Source organism: Giraffa tippelskirchi, chromosome X (assembly GCF_054371585.1).
Source record: "Giraffa tippelskirchi isolate mGirTip1 chromosome X, T2T-mGirTip1v1.2.pri, whole genome shotgun sequence".
In the NCBI taxonomy this organism is placed as follows: domain Eukaryota; kingdom Metazoa; phylum Chordata; class Mammalia; order Artiodactyla; family Giraffidae; genus Giraffa; species Giraffa tippelskirchi.
In genome coordinates, this window is record NC_137289.1 from 32017789 (window position 1) to 32030730 (window position 12942).

At 40.6% G+C, this 12942-nt stretch overlaps 1 pseudogene; it reads left to right on the forward strand.

The window, feature by feature from the left end:
• The first annotated feature begins 2981 nt into the window (after nt 1-2981).
• On the forward strand, nt 2982-3395 carry LOC145535340 (guanine nucleotide-binding protein G(I)/G(S)/G(O) subunit gamma-5 pseudogene; annotated as a pseudogene).
• Nucleotides 3396-12942: the final 9547 nt, after the last annotated feature.

Consider the following 12942-nt stretch of genomic DNA (forward strand, 5'->3'; position numbering starts at 1 on the left):
GGCACAGAGGCATTAATGAAGTTGCCAAAGTGAATGAGAAGCTTTTAGGTGAGCATATTTATGGAAACTGTAAATTTGTGGTAAAGGGAATTAACTATCTAGATTGAGGGTGATATAAAACTTGACTTCAATTCACTCTTTAAAAGAAAAGAATTAAGTATGTTACTTAGATCCCCTAAACAATGTCCTGGGTGTTTTACATGCTCTGCTTCAGTTAATTGAACAGAAAATAAATGAGGAATGTGTTATCAATGCTCTCAATTTAAAGATGAGGAAACTGAGGCACAAAGGCATTAATGAAGTTAATAGCAAGTGAAAGAGATGTTTTTGTTGAGCGTATTTGTCTATATGTAGAAAACTCTGGGGGAAAGGGCACTTTCTATCTAGATTATTGGGGGAATAGACCTGCTTTCATATCTATATATTTAAAAAATAAATATTTATTTAGATCTACTAAGCAATGTCCTGGGTTTTTACATGCTCTGCTTCATTTAATCAAAAAAAAAAATCAACTAGGAAGGTGTTGTCAACATTCCCATTTTATAGATGGAGAAACTGAGGCTAGAGTCCTTAGTGAAGTTACTACTAAGGGAAAGAGATGCTTTTTGGTGAGCATTTTTATCAATCAGTTCAGTTCAGTTCAGTTCAGTCGCTCAGTCCTGTGTGACTCTTTGCGGCCACATGGACTGAAGCACGCCAGGCTTCCCTGTCCATCACCAACTCCTGGAGTTCACCCAAACTCGTGTCCACTGAATTAGTGATGGCATCCAACCATCTCATCCTCTGTCGTCCCTTTCTCCTCCTGTCTTCCATCTTTCCCAGCATCAGGGTCTTTTCAAGTGAGTCAGCTCTTCACATCAGGTGGCCAAAGCATTAGAGTTTCAGCTTCAACATCGTTCCTTCCAATGAACATTCAGGACTGATTTCCTTTAGGATGGACTGGTTGAATCTCCCTGCAGTCCAAGGGACTTTCAACAGTCTTCTCCAACAGCACAGTTCAAAAGCATCAATTCTTCGGCGCTCAGCTTTCTTTATAGTCCAACTCTCACATCCATACATGACTACTGGAAAAACCGTAGCCTTGACTAGACGGACCTTTGTTGGCAAAGTAATGTCTCTGCTTTCTAATATGCTGTCCAGGTTGGTCATGACTTTCCTGCCAAGGAGTAAGCATCCTTTAATTTCATGGCTGCAGTCACCATCTGCAGTTATTTTGGAGCCCCCAAAATAAAGTCTGCACATTGGAAGTGGTCAAACAGGAGATGGCACGGGTGCTTGCTTTTAGTGAGCGTATTTAAATATGAAAGGGTAGGTCTGTCCAGATTGTTGGGGGGAAAAGCTCGATTTCAATTCTCTTTATTAAAACAAAAAAATTAAGTGTGTTACTTAGACCTACTAAGCTATATTCTGGGTGTTTTACATGCTCTTCTTCATTTAATCAAAAAGAAAATCTATGAGGAAGGTGTTATCAACTTTCCCATTTTATGGATGAGGAAACTGAGGTACAGAGGCTTTATCAAATTTACTGGTAAGTGAAAGGAATGATTTTGGTGAGCATTATTTATCTATACTTAGTAAACGTTGTGTGAAAGGGCATGGTCTATCTAGATTTTGGTGGGAAAATTACTCTTTCAATTCTATTTTAAAAAATTAAGTATGCTACTTAGATCTACTAAGAAATATCCTGGGTGTTTTACATGCTCTGCTTCATTAAATTGAAAAGAGAATCTACAAGGAAGGTGTTGTCAACATTCCCATTTTACAGTTTTTACAGGAAACTGAGGCACAGAGGCAGTAATGAAGTTACAAGAAGTGAAACGGATGATTTCTTTGAGAGCGTATTTATCTACACTCAGTAAACTTTGTGGAAAAGGGCATTGTCTGTCTAGATTGTTGGAGAAAAAAACTCAATTTCAACTCTCTTTTATAAAAAAAAGTAATTAAGTATTTTACTTAGATCTACTAAGTAACATCCTGGATGTGTCATATGCTCCGTTTCATTTAATTGAAAAAATCAAAGAGGAAGGTGTTATCAACACTCCCATTTTATAGATGAGTAAACTGAGGCACAGAGGCATTAATGAAGTTACTAGTAAATGAAAGAGATGCTTTACGGTGAGTGTATTTATGGACAGATAGTAAATTTTGCAGAAACGGCATTGTCTCTAGATTGTTGGTGAAAAAAGTTCAATGTCAACTCCATCTACTAGAAAAAAAACAAAGCTAAGTATGATACTTAGATCTACTAAGCAAAGTCCGGCTTGTTTTACCTGCCTCCCTGCATTTAATTAAAAAGAAAAACGACACAGAAGGTGTTATCAACGTTCCCATTTTATAGATGAGGAAACTGAGGTTCAGAGGTATTAATGAAGTTACTAGAAAGTGAAAGAGATGCTTTCTCGTGAGTGTATGGACCTAGACGCACTAAACTTTATGGGAAAGTGCGTTGTCGGTCCAGATTATTAGGGAAAAAAACTCGATTTCAACTCTCTCTTCTAAAAAAAAAAACAAAATTAAGTATGCTACTTACATTTCTAACCATGTCCTTGTTGTTTTACAGGCTCTCCTTCATTTAATTAAAAAAAAATCTATGAGGAAGTTGTTTTCAACATTCCCATTTTAAACATGAGGAAACTGAGGCACAGCACCATTAGTGAATTTAATAGTAGGTGAAAGATGCTTTTTGGTCAGCGTATTTATCTATAATTAGAAAACTTCATGGAAAAGGGCTTTTTCTATCTAGAACCCACTTTCAACTCTACCTATTAAAATATTAAATATGTTATTTAGATCTACTAAGCAATGTCCTGTGTGTTTTACATGCTCTGCTTCACTTAATTAAAAAATCATCTAGGGGGGTAAAGGACCGGAAACTTAAGAGACAAAGTTCCAAGCCTCACCCCCAGCTCAGCCGACTGGCCCAGCAGACCCACCGCAGGCCTGCTGACGGCCCGCGGATCTGCCATCCTTTCGAGCGCGCCATGTCGGGTTCATCCAGCGTCGCGGCTACGAAAAAAGTGGTTCAGCAGCTCCGGCTGGAGGCCGGGCTCAATCTGGTGAAGGTTTCCCAGGCAGCTGACGATTTGAAACAGTTCTGTCTGCAGAATGCGCAACATGACCCTCTGCTGACTGGAGTATCTTCAAGTACAAATCCCTTCAGGCCCCAGAAAGTCTGTTCCTTTTTGTAGTAAGACGAATCTTGACAAGGTTTTCCAAACCACTTTTCATAAACCAGTGAATATTCAAAGGAAAGCTAAATTTGAAGCCTGTACAAAAGCCTCTCTGTAACGTGCCACACTATACAAACTTCTACTTTTGTCAGTCCTTAATGTCTACCTCTCTGAATATTCATAATTTTCTGTTTCACAAGGGTAATTATTTTATATACACTGATGGCAGCATACAATAAAATACTTAGTATAAAAAAATCAGCTAGGAAGGTGTTATCAACATTCCCAATTTATAGATGAGGAAACTGAGGCAAAGGGGCATTAATGATATAACTAGTAAGTGGAAGAGATGCTATTTGGTGAACGTACTTATGGACATTGAGTTAAATTTCACAAAAGGTCACTGGCTATCTAGATCGTTGGCAAATAAAACTCAATTTCAATTCTATCAAAAAAATAACCTGAATTAAGTGTGTTACTTAGATCTACTATGCAACGTCCTTGGTGTTTTACATGATTAACTCCATCTAATTAAAACCAAAATCTACGAGGAATGTGTTATCAACATTCCCATTTTATAGATGAGGAACCTGAGGCACAGAGGGATTAAAAAGTTAATAATAAGTGAAAGAGATTCTTTTTGGTCAGCATTGTTTATGTATACTTAGTAAAGTTTGTGGAAAGGTCAAAGTCTGTCTAGATTGTCAGGAAAAAAACTTGATTTCCAATCTGTCTATTAAAAAAAAACAGAATTAAGTATACTACTTACATCTATGAATCAATTTCCTGGGTGTTTTCCATGCGCTGCTTATTTTACTTTAAAAAATCTACAAGGAAGGTGTTATCAACATTCCCATTTTATACATGAGGACACTGAAGCCCAGAGGTATTAATGAAGTTACTAGTAAGTGAAAGAGATGCTTTTTGGTGAGCATATTTAACTAGACTTAGTAAACTTTTTGGGAAAAGACTATCCAGAATGTTGGGGAAAAATACTTGTTTTCAATTCCATCTACTAAAAAAGTAAACAGAATTAAGTATGTTACTTAGATCTACTAAGCAATGTCCTGGGTGTTTTACATGCTCTGCTTCATTTACTTAAAAAGAAAATCTACAAGGAAGGTGTTAGCAACATTCCCATTTTACAGACAGGGAAACAGGCTAGAGGCATTAATGAAGTTATTAGTGAATGAAAGAGATGTGTTTTGGTGAGGTATTTATTGACATTTGCAAAATTCATGAGAATGGGCTTTGACTATCTAGATTGTGAGGAAATAAATCTAGATTTCAATTCTCTCTATTAAAAAAAAACAAAATTAAGTATGTTACTTAGATCTACTAACCAATGTCCTGGGTATTTTACATGCTCTTCTTCATTTACTTAAAAAGAAAATCTATGAGGAATATGTTATCAACATTCCCATTTTATAGATGAGGAAACTGAGGTACAGAGGCATCAATGAAGTTACTAGTGAGTGAAAGAGATCCTTTTTTTTTTTGAGAGCATATTTATCTACACTCAGTAAACTTTGTGGAATGTGCACTGTCTATCTAGAATGTTGCGGGGGGAAAAAATCAATTTCAGTTCTCTCTATTAAAAAGAAAAAACAAAATTAAGTATGTTACTTAGACTACTAAGCAATGTTCTCGGTGTTTTACAGGGTCTGCTTCATTTAATTGAAAAGAAAATCTACGAGGAAATTGTTATCAATATTCCCATTTATACTTCAGGAAACTGAGGCATTAATGAAGTTGCTAGTAAGTGAAAGAGATGCTTTTGCTAACCGTATTTATCTACACTTAGTAAACGTTGTGGGAAAGGGCATCGTCGATCTAGAATGTTTGGGGAAAAAAGCTTGATTTCAATTCTATTAAAAATAAACAAAATTAAGTATGTTACTTAATTCTACTAAGCTTGTCCTCAGTGTTTTACATGCTCTGGTTCATTTAATTACAAATAAAATGTACGAGGAAGGTGTTATCACCATTGGCATTTTATAGATGAGGAAACTGAGACCCAGAGACATTAATGGCGTTACTAGTAAGTTGGGGAAATACATGCTTTTTGGTGAGCATACTTATCTATTTAGAAAACTTTGTGGGAAAGGGCATTCTCTGGCTAGATTGTTGGGGGAAAAAACCCAATTTCAATTCTCTCTATTAAAAAAAGAAAGTGTGTTGCTTAGATCTTCTAAGCAATGTCCTGGTTGTTTTACACGCTCTTCTTCATTTAATCAAAAAGAAAATCTAGGAGGAGGGTGTTATCAACTTTCCCATTTTATATATGAGGAAACTGAGGCACAGAGACATTAAGAAAGTTATTAGTAAGTGAAAGATGATGTACTGGTGAGCATACTTATCTATACTTAATAAACTTTGTCGATAAGGGAACCGTCTATAAATTTTTGGTGCATTTTGAGTCGAGATTTTTGTATATGGTATAAGATAAGGGTTTAATTTTATTTTCTGCTTGTGGCTATTCAGTTCCTTGTTCCAGATTACATTTGACTTTAACTCATGTATTTTCTGTTACTCCATGACTTACTTATGCCGTTGGCCCTTGTTTACAGTACATGGACACGGAATTAAACAATTATGCACACGCGCACACACAAATGACAGGGAGGAAAAGGATGACAACTATGAAGAAAGAGAACGTAACAGGAAAGAAGAGCCTTTGTAGTTCAGATGAGACTCCCAGGGTGGCTCTGCACACAGTGTTTCAGACAGAGAGGAGATCATGTTGCTCACCCATTTCTCCACCCACATGGAAGACCACTAAGTAAGTGCTAGACCCCTTCTGGGAAGATCTTTGCTACCTCAGAGTCTGCCAAACGGGCTGGAAGGAAAATAAGAGGATGGAGCCAACACTGGACAAGCTCAGCTAATAAAAGTCTCCAGGCTCAGTAGCCTTGATCAAAGCCATCCGGTCTTCTTTTGTATTCACCAACCAATCGACAAGTCTCTTTTTGTAATGTTTCCTCTTCTCACTGGCTATCAGCTAAGGCTCCTATTTTATTTTCGGGGGGGGGGGACATTAGTTGAATTTTCCTTCCATGACCTCGAAGCCTTTATTGCTAAAGATTTCCTCTCAGTACTGATTGTTTTGATCAGAAACTTAAAAACGACGATGAAAAGGTCATCTCTCTACCTTCTTTCTTGCTTTCCTGGAATTTGGTGTGGCCTAGCCAGAGGTGTGTCTCAGGGCTCAGCCAGAGCAACTCTTCCACCTTCGCTTCACTCCCAAATCCCTCAGCACTGCTCTGGGGAACTACATGGGAAATACTAAGAAGTGTGTAAAGTGTAAGGAGTTTACCATCTAATTGAGAAATCACAAAATACACATATACCTGCACACATACCACATTCACCCATGTACACACATATACACACACACACACTGGTCATCCTTTCATATATATACATATATATATATATATAATTTTTTTATTTTAATTGGAGGCTAATTACTTTACAATATTGTGGTGGTTTTTGCCATACATCGACATGAATCAGCCATTGGTGTACATGTGTCCCACCATCTTACTTCCATATATTTAACAGTGACTTGCACTGGAAGTAATGTGTGATTGGGATCCGATGAATTGGTCCCATTTTAAGAGCAGTAAAAGCTCAGAAGACAAGAGTACTGTGAGCTGGGAAGGCTTCTTCCAAGAGATAGAGATTGACCTAGAACCTGAAACATCTGAAAGTCAATGGGATTGGCAAATTGCATTTCTTTCCATCGAGTAGACTAAAAGCAAATAGTTTTTCCTACTCCTGGCAAGGACCAAAAATGTCATTTGAGGTTTCCCCCTGAAGGATGCTCGCAGAGAATGCGGCTGTAGAGAGCAATCCTTTGAGGCTTGAGCCCAGGCTGTCTTAGGGTAATATATCCTTAGTGAGGTGCCTGGTTCCTGCTTCATCAAGCTTGCTTGTCATAATGGCCTAATAGGTCAGGCAGAATTTAAAGAAAAATCATGAAATTTTACGCTTAAGGCCTGGTTAGAGCAAAGAGATGCTCTATCCCACCGTCTGGACTGGGATGACTCGGCCACAGTGACTCGGAACAAACCCGAAGGGCCCATGGTGTCCTGAGATAGGGCAGTGAATGCAAAAACAGAATCACTTTTATTGCCGCATAAAACCACCAGTAGTAGTAGATATCCAAGTCTGTCTTTATTTCTTCTTCCCCTTTCTAAGGCAGGAATTAGATATACAAAAACCCCCTCCCCTGGAGTTTTCCTCTTACTGTATCAGTGTAGATACAGAAAAACTTATATCCTATAAAAACCAACCATAGGGGCTTCCCTGGCTTTGTGTTCCCAATGCAGAAGCCTGAGTTCTATCCCTGGTCAGGGAACTAGATCCCACGTGCGGCAACTAAGACCCAGCAAAGTAAAAAAAAAAAAATAATATCTTTTTAAAAACCAACCATAAAAAGTCACTTTTGAGGCAATCAGGTAATTCTGAATACAAGCGACTGGGTGATGACACCAAGAGATTATTAGTACCATTGAGGTGCCCGGATGGCTCTGTGGTTATGTAGGAAAAAGCCTGTATTTTTAAAGAAAGTACACATAAAGATATAAGGATGAAAATACATGTCTTGAGTTCCTCTCAAATTAGCACCGCCAGAAGAGGAGAGTGAGTGGGGAGGGGAGGAGGAGAAAAGGACAGAAAGAAGAAGGGAGGGAACAAAGAAGAGGGAAGAAAAAACAGGATAGATGAAGCACGTTTAGCAAAATCCTGATAAATATTGAATCTGGACGATGATTTCTATGAGGGTTCATTATTGAATTACTGTATTCTTTCTACCTTTGTGTATGTTTGAAAATTTCATGATAAAAGTTATTTAAAAAAATAAAAAGTCAAATTGCTTAAGACAAACGACAGTAATAGAAATCACTCTTTACATTTTTAGTCAGTTAAAATTAATAAAGTATCTTTCCATACTTCATCTCGCATCACAAGAATTCTGAAAATAGCAAGACATACAAACAACCTAAGCATGCATTGATGGTTGAGTGGATAAAGATGTGGTATACATATACAGTGGGGTATTATTCAGTCATGAGAGAGATGGAAATCTTGCCATTTGCCACAACATGGATGAATCTAGAGGACATTATGCTAAGTGAAATACAGACAGAGAGAAACTAAAAAATTAAAAGAAAAAGCATTCTGTAAGGTGATTGATTTTTATTTTAGTTAGTAGTAGTCATAACAATAGTCACCCTATTTTACACGACTCTCAGAGAGATACAAGGCGTGCTCAGTGTCATGTGACAAGAACTTGGGGCCAAAGTTCTGGTTGTGTGAAGGCAACTAAAGAACAATGCTGTGTGCTGAAACCAGATTCAAGTGTTCCAACTCTAAAGCCTGGCATCTTTACTCAAAACTCTGGTCTGTGTTTGGGGAGGGGATAGTTAGTGTCATCATGCACCCCCTTACTTATCTGATGAAAGGTGCACACACTCTTAAAATTTACATTCAAGTTCAGGGACTTCCCTGGTGGTCCAGTGGCTAAGAATTCATGTGCCCAATGCAGGGGGCTCTGGGTTCGATCCCTGGTCAGGGAACTAGATCCCACATACTGCAACTAAGAGTTCACGTGCTGCAACTAAAAATCCCGTGTGCTGCAACTAAGACCTGGCACAGCCAAATAAAACTAAATAAATACATATTAAAAAAAATACGTACGCCAGAAAATTTTACTTTAAAAAATCTTTTAAAAAGGAAAAATATATCATTAAACAATTTACATTCAAGTTCAAGAAGGCCCATGATTTCCCTGGTGGCCAACCATGGCCTCCAAGTCAGGAAGCTGTGTCCATCCTTGTGGCTGAGCGCAATAAATGCAGTGAGCTGAGCTGGGAGCCAAGTTAGAGACTCTCCCCCTCTCCTCCACATCCTAAGACCCTGATTTCATTATCACTGCCCCTGACCAAAACCACTACAGTGATCCGTGTCCAGATGCTGGCATTCTGACTCCTTTCATAATTCTGACCTCAATCTACCTTTTAAACTTTATTTCTCACCCACGGTAGTGTTACCTTCAGGCTCTCCTTCCGACTCCCTCTCAAAGCCACACTTTCGGTCTTCCCTGGTGGCTCAGTGTAAAGAATCCGCCTGCCGATGCAGGAGACATGGGTTCAATCCCTGGTCTAGGAAGATCCCACATGCTTCGGAGCAACTAAACCCGTGCGCCACAAATATTGAGCTTGTGCTCTAGAACCCGGGAGCTGCAGCTACTGAACCCTACGTGCCACACCTGCTGAAGCCTGTTCGCCCTAGAGCCCGTGCTCCCCAACAAGAGAAGCCACCACAATGAGAAGTCCATGCACTGTAACTAGAGAAAAGCCCGTGCAGCACTGAAGACCCAGCACAGCCAATTTAAAAAAAAAGTCACCCTTTATCTGTACTCACCTGGCCACATCTGGCTGTGTTGGGGTTCCCTGAGACAAGCTTGCACTCATGCCTCCTGGGGCTGCTCGTGCTACCTTTTTTTTTTTTTTAAGTGTAGTTGATTTACAACATCAAGCTCCCTGTTTTATTATTTTATTTTATTTTTCATGCTATCTGTTTTCCCTGGGATTCTCAGCACAACCTGCTCAGCATCTGCCAGTATCTGATCCATCCCGTGGGGTACAAACAACACCCTTCCCACAAACACCAAACCCGCTTCTACCACGGGCTGCTAAGAATAGTCTTTTCAAAGGTGTGAATCTTGGCCCTACCTTTGGGCTGTGTAACCCTGGGAAAGTCACTGAACCTCTCAGAGCCTCCATTACCTTGGTTAGGAACTAAAGAGAATGATGGCCCCCTCCTCGGGCCAATAAGATCGATTAGTCAGGCCCGGGTGCACAGTGAGCTCCCATACGGTGTCACCAGCATGAACAAGCATGGCCATGTGGCATCCTTACCAACTCTCATATCCATTCAGGAGCAGGGGTGATACTCCATGTCCAGCATCTTCAGTCGTGGTGCAGGCCCCCAGTCAGTCCCGACCCCTTAACTCAGCATCAGCGGAAGTTATCTGAGCCCTCACCATGGACCTTTCTTGTATTCCTTCATGTAAATGTCACAACACTGTCCAGCAGCTACCATCATGATCCTCCCCCTACAAAGGTGGTATCTGAGGCACAGAGAGGTCAGTTAATTTACCTCTAGCCACACAGCAAGTTAGTGATGGTAGGGCTGGACACTCTGTCTCCAGAATTTTCAGCTTCTTTCTCTCACATGGACTGATCTCTCTCTCTCCAGACTGTGAGAACCCATGGCACAATAGCTGTGTCTGGAATCATGACATTCTCCACACTGCCTGAGGTAGGGCCTTGTAAACACAGCAGCCAACAAAGGATTACTGACTGAAGCATACATAGGGACAAAAAACATGGCAGCGACACGTTCTCAAGAAAACTCTCTGTCCTCATTGCCAACTGCCAGAGAATAACCATCATCTCTCTTCTCTCATGGACCTTTGTGAATAAATAAATAAACCATACAATTGACTAAAGTCAGAAGTGTAAGACAGGGACTTCCCTGGTGGTCCAGTGGCTAAGACTTCGTGTTCCCTATGTAGGGGGCCCGGGTTCAATCCCTGGTCAGGGAACTAGATCCCATATGCTGCAACTAAAGATCTTGCATACTGCAACTAAGGGTTTACATGCTGCAGTGAAGACTGAAGATCCTATGTGCTGCAACTAAGACCTGGTGCAGCCAAAATAAATAATAAATAAATATTAAAAAAAAAAAAAGAAATGTAAGGCAGCATAGGATGGCTATTGGTAGCACTTTGTTTTTATCACCTCAGTTAATTCTCACAATAACCTGGTGAGGTAGTTACTATTGCTATCCTCGTTTCACAGATGTAGAGACCAAGATTAAGTGAGAATGAGTAACCTAACAATTTAGCTAGCTAGCAAGTGGTTAGCACAGCCAGGATTTATAGGCCAACAATCTGGCTCCAGGGCCCTTCACTCCCATCAATCTAATACATCAAACCATGATTCGTGGTTATTACTTGAGGCTCCATTCAGTATTTAAGGTTTTAAAAGTGTGAAGTTAAGTAAAATTTAAAGAAAAACACTATCATGACTGATGCCAAAGTAAGGCAACGTTTGTCAAGGGTCACATGGGTTACTACAGTTGGGAAAACACAAATTCACTGTGGAAATCTGAGCTGTAAAGGGACACACTTCCTGAGCTCTCATAGAATTCTTAGCTAGTCTAATGCAAATCATGATGAAAACTCTAATAGGTCTCTCATGAGATAACTAATATTAAGACAAAATTGTGCATAGGATATCCAGCCAAGAGAGGCAGAGGCTTGCTGAACTCAACCAGGGCCAACATGAGGAGGAAACGTCTTGGTTAAAATCAGGAAGAGGTATCAGATTGCCATCTCTTACCATCTTTTTGAAAAAGAATTGGTCACCAACCCCTTTTTTAGTTAATTTCTTAGCCACTCTCCAGAAACATGAAGCAAAAGGTATTATGCGTTAGGCACTGTAGGTGAGATGACCTGGTCCCATGATACATTCAGGAGCCCACAAAAATGATTTGGTTTCTGATCTCAAATGGGGTTGACAAAAACAGTTGTGTAAGATAACACAAGATAAGTACATGGTCAAGTATAGGGCCCATTGTTAGAAGTTATTTTCAGTATTTAGGATATTAACAAGCCTTGGGGCATCCATAAAACACTTCTTCAAGGAAAAATCATAGAGCCTGCAATCTAGCCTGGCTCTCTTTTATTTGACAATGAATAAAATTTATTTATTCCTCAGAAAGGGCTCAGGAAGGTTTCTAGAAAACATGATGAGGCGAGATAAGGGGGTGGGGGAGGCAGCTGCAAGAAAGCAGGTAATTTAGCCACGTCCACAGGAGTCCACCCCAGGGTACATGTATACCTCTAGAGGATTTACAGCCAGAAGCAATAGGGGCTGTTTATAAAGATGTAGCACAATCCATAGTTGCAACAAAGGCAAAAACAAAAGGAAGGGGTGCTCTCTGTACCCCTTGAGTGTTCTAAACACTGTGCAGGTTTCCACACTTGATATTTGATGTGGATTCGTTACTAAAATAGGCTAAGGGCCTTTCTTAAGGGAGTGGGCTGGGGTTTTGTTTTGTTTTCATAGCGCATCTGAGCACCCCACCTGCTCAGAAAACCCAGCCCTGAACTCCTGCTCCTGGAGACCGCTGGAGTATGGCAGACTCGGACTTCAGCCTCACTGCAAAAACTCAGAGCAAGCAAAGGCCTAGCTGGTCCACTTATACACGGGTTTTTTTCTGTAGACACACAGACGGCCCTCCATATCCGTGGGTTTCACATCTGCAGATGCGGAGGGCCCGCTATGGGACTCGAGCATCCGCAGATTTTGGTATCCTCGGCGGGTCCCAGAACCAATCCCCGGCGACACCACGGGGTGAACATATTAGTTTGATTGCTTCTCCTTGCTTAGTACTGGCTGCTGGATATGGCGGGCTGAGCCAGGAGCTAGTCCCCAAACGTTTCTCCAAGGTCTACGGAGCGAGGGTGAGGGCCCGTTCTTCCCATCCACAAATCAGGCACAGGCCCTTGGTCTGGGAAGACGCCGGACCAAGTGCGCAGTACTTGGTCAGCTAAGTTGCAACTTGGGGGCCTGAGTTCTGCTCTCACTCATGCTCCCTACCAGCGCCCCCTGTGGTGCGCACCTAGAATTGCCCCCCATACCTCCTCCCCCCTCCCTCCCCCCGCCGCCAGGACCGCCAAGCTCCTGCCGCATGC